General features: G+C 39.2%; 1 pseudogene; it reads left to right on the top strand.

Annotated features, from left to right (window-relative positions):
• The first annotated feature begins 3,691 nt into the window (after positions 1-3,691).
• LOC112849195 (U2 spliceosomal RNA) lies at positions 3,692-3,803 on the top strand (annotated as a pseudogene).
• Positions 3,804-4,233: the final 430 nt, after the last annotated feature.

Below are 4,233 nucleotides of genomic sequence, written 5' to 3'. Positions count from 1 at the left end.
ACTTGAAACCATGGCTTAAAAAAATATTATCTAGGGAGAGAATATAAAGTTATAAAGGAAAGGGGCATAGGACTGAGCCTGGAGGGATTCCAGTATTGAAAGATTAGGTAAAGTAGGCAAAGCCTGGAAAAAAAGATGCCAAGAGGCCCAGTGACATAATTTATGTGGAAAATATTTTACAATTTTTAGAGGTCCAGGCAAATGATAGTTTTGCTTGTTTTGTTTTCATTTTATTTATTTTAGAGAGGGAGAGAGAGAGAGCAGGAGACAGGGCAGAGGGAGAGAGAGAGAGAGTCTCAAGCAGGCTCTATGCTCAGTGCAGAGCCCAACCTAGGGCTCAGTCCCACAACCCTAAGATCATGATATGAGCCAAAATCAAGAGTCAGATGCTCAACCGACTGCACCACCCAGGCACCCCAAATGATAGTTTCAATCACTAAATTAGATTTAATCCTCTCAAATGGGGATATGAGTGCCTCCAGATGTAAGTGCTGATTGAATCAAGGGACAATGCCCAAGGATAAATAATGATACATTTTCCTTTAATATGAATTTTCCTCAAAGGTTAAGTAATTTTAGTGTGTTATTTTTATATAGAAACAGAGAACTATTATACAGTAAAATGGAAGAATCAAATCAGTTTAAAGATTATAATTTTATTTTTGAGAGACAGGAGGGGCAGAGAGAGAGGGAGACACAGAATCTGAAGCAGACTCCAAGCTCCGAGCTGTCAGCTCAGAGCTGGATGCAGGCCTTGAACCCATGAACTGTGAGATCATGATCTGAGCTGAAGTTGGACACTTAACCGACTGAGCCACCCAGGTGCCCCTGAACAGCTATTCCTTAATCCAAGGCTGAGGTTTGTCACTTCCATGATTTAGAAAAACAATCAGTTGAGGAATATGCATGAAGACAAAATGACCAATTCAGTTTTATTTTGTATTAGGGAAAAGAATAACTAATAGTTTATTCAACAAATATTTATTGAAGGATAGAACTAGGTGCTTTGTAGGTATATAAAGATGATTATGTGAACCCTGTCCTCAAGAAGCTTATCAGTTTGTAAAAGAGATATATCTTCATATCAATAATAGTAGCAGTGACAACAAAAACATTAAGGAATTAGTAGGGCAGAGAGGGGTGGGAGGAGGAGGGGAGAGAGAAAAAGAGGAACAGAGGGAGGTAGAGAGAAAGGTAAAGAGAAGGAATAATGGGGGCTGGGGGAGATGGACTTGTCTTCTGAATGATGGAATTTCAGAGCACACTTTCAGCTTTGATAAAAGAAGGGTTGCAAGGATGAATTCAGGGGAAAAAAAGAGACACATCCTTAGTGGTTGTCAAAAGATGAAAACTGAAAAAACTCACATTATTACCTTTTCTCTATAAAGTAATATGCAAGGTCATCTGTAAATAGTGGACATTGGAATTTAAGAAAAGAGGAGGTTTTCAAATTGCAGCATGGGAGGTAGTACTGGTAACTGTGAAAAATGAGCAAAAGCAGGATTTTACAAAATGTAATCTTACAGAACACCCACAGCAGAATCACCTGTGGTTATTTGGTAAAAATGTAGAGTCCTCAGTCCTATTCTAAACCGAGTATTCAGATGAGGTCACATAACATGAAGTTGTATATGGAACATTCAATTAATTTGAATGTTGTATTAAGACCAAGAAATAGGGGCGCCTGGGTGGCGCAGTCGGTTAAGCGTCCGACCTCAGCCAGGTCATGATTTCGCGGTCCGTGAGTTCGAGCCCCGCATCAGGCTCTGGGCTGATGGCTCAGAGCCTGGAGCCTGTTTCCGATTCTGTGTCTCCCTCTCTCTCTGCCCTTCCCCCATTCATGCTCTGTCTCTCTCTGTCCCAAAAATAAATAAACGTTGAAAAAAAGAATTAAAAAAAAAAAAAGACCAAGAAATAAATAAAATCTGTCTTTAACATTAATGGCCAATAATAGAAATATATTTACTCCTGTGACTTATGAGGAGGTGACAAAAAGGTGGGAGGTGAGAGAAGAGAAAATATGATAAAGAAGTTGAAGAAAGAGTGGGAGAAGAAGAAAAAAGAAGACAAAAGGTAAATATTGGGGAAATTGAGAGAGATACAAGAATATAAGATAGAAGCAGAATTGGAAGCAGGAAGGGAAAAGAGGTATACAGTTACACAGGGAGAAATCGAAAAATGTGAGAAGGGTCTAAGTAGATTTTAAGGGGAGCCTGCTTTTTAAATTAGCCTTCAGAATAAATTATCACGTTCTTTCCACCTTCTTTGCAATTCTGGCTAGCAATTTGCTAACCTTTCTCACAGCTAGGAATTTCAGCTAGCAATGTGTTGGCTAAACCATAGTATTTCTTAGAGGGAAGATGTCTCTCTGCAGCACTTTTTGCCATAGGACGGCAAAATCACCCCAATCTGGTGCTTTTGTAGATTTCCTAATCTGAGTAGCCACCAAGCTCAAACAACAGGAGACACTGGAAAAATCTGAGATAAGGGCTGTATCATGTTTGGTAACCTAAACTTTAGTCACATACAGATCATCAGGTCACTACTTTTCCTGTTGTTAATCACGTGTTACCTAGGTAATCAACTTTCTCTAACCTGAACACTGGATATCTAAATATATCATCATGCCTGACTTATATTCTTCTATAAAACAAGTTGAAATGAAACTCTTCATTGTTACAAGCCCAGCACTCCTTTGTTAGACCTACAGTCTAATAGTGTTAGTGCCCATCACAGAGAACTCAGTGCATACTTGACCAATGGTATGGAGGCTTTCGTGGCAATTTCTAAGTGAGGGCTTGAAGAGCAAAAGTGAAAACAATGAGGGAGAACTGTTCTTCCAGGTACTAAAATTTCATATAAATAAATCTGTGTATTGATGTGATCGTTTTCAATGGAGTTGGATGAGATTCGAAGAGGCATCTGTTGGAGGGGAAAGAGGAATTTCTTCCAGCAAGAGCTAGAGAAGGCCTGTGGTCTCTGCACACTTCAGAGTCATGTGAACTCTCTTACCTCCATCATCTCTGTGACCAAAAAGACATTCCTCTCCTCTCCAAAAGCTTCAGTGTGTTTTTTCATGACTTTTATTATCATTTGATTTAATAAATATAAAGGTGGTTCCAGGGTGCCTGCGTGTCTCAGTCAGTTAAGTGTCCAACTTTGGCTCGGGTCATGATCTCGTGGTTCATGGTTTTGGGCCTTGCATCGGGCTCTGTGCTGACAGCTCAGAGCCTGGAGCCTGCTTCAGATTCTGTGTCTCCCTCTCTCTCTGCCTGTCCCCTGCTCATGCTCTGTCTTTCTCTCTCTCTCAAAAATAAGTAAACATAAAAAACAAACAAACAAACAGATGCTTCCAATGGAATGGAGAAGCTAGTACAGGGTGTTTTTTTTTTCTTCCCAGAGATGGCCTCCTTAACAGCCCCTGAGCAATGTTCTCCCTTAAAAGTTTGTTTCTACATAGAAGAAATACTAGGCTATTGCTATAACTTCATAGAAGATAGCAGTCTTGGACAGAGCTAGATCAATTTTTTAAATGAGTCCTAATTGTGTATTGTTACAAAGTATTTGAGGCCAACTTGAAATTATATCAATATCCCTGTATTGTATACAAAAATAAAGCGTAAAAATAATATGAATGTATAAAAACAATGATATGCTTTGGCACAGCAACTCTCATTCCAAATAGATACCCATCACTTCTTGGCCTTTTGGCTAAGATCAAGTGTAGTATCTGTTTTTATCAGTTTAATATCTGATACCTCCTCTATCCAAATAGATACCCAAAGAACATCAAGCTACCACTAACAACTGCTATTTATCTTTCTTCCTGGGCCCACGGCTCATATCTCTCAGTCTCCTTTGCAGTTAGGTAGACTCATGTGACTGAATTCTGGGTAAAGAAACATGGGAATAAGTGATGTTCACTACCTCAAGACCTGGGGTACAAGGAAACCTTCCATGCAACCCTCTAGGCACCCTCTCTCTCTTTCTCTATGTGGCCACTGAAATGTTACATTTATTATATCATTTAGCCTACTTTCACAAATACACACTTTACGACACTGAGAAGGAGCCCAAAGGGATTAGAAAGTAGAAACAAAATGGTTAATTTTTACTGATGTGATATTCTATATAGAACATCCAAGAGAACTGACCAATTATTCGAAACCATGGTAGAGCTCAGGTGTATTGCTGAAAATGAGACTAACATTCAAAATTCATTTATGTTAAAAC

This window comes from Puma concolor, chromosome C1, assembly GCF_028749965.1.
Source record: "Puma concolor isolate L17-30 chromosome C1, mPumCon1.1.hap2, whole genome shotgun sequence".
Taxonomy (NCBI): domain Eukaryota; kingdom Metazoa; phylum Chordata; class Mammalia; order Carnivora; family Felidae; genus Puma; species Puma concolor.
This window is presented reverse-complemented; position numbering and strand designations above follow the sequence as displayed.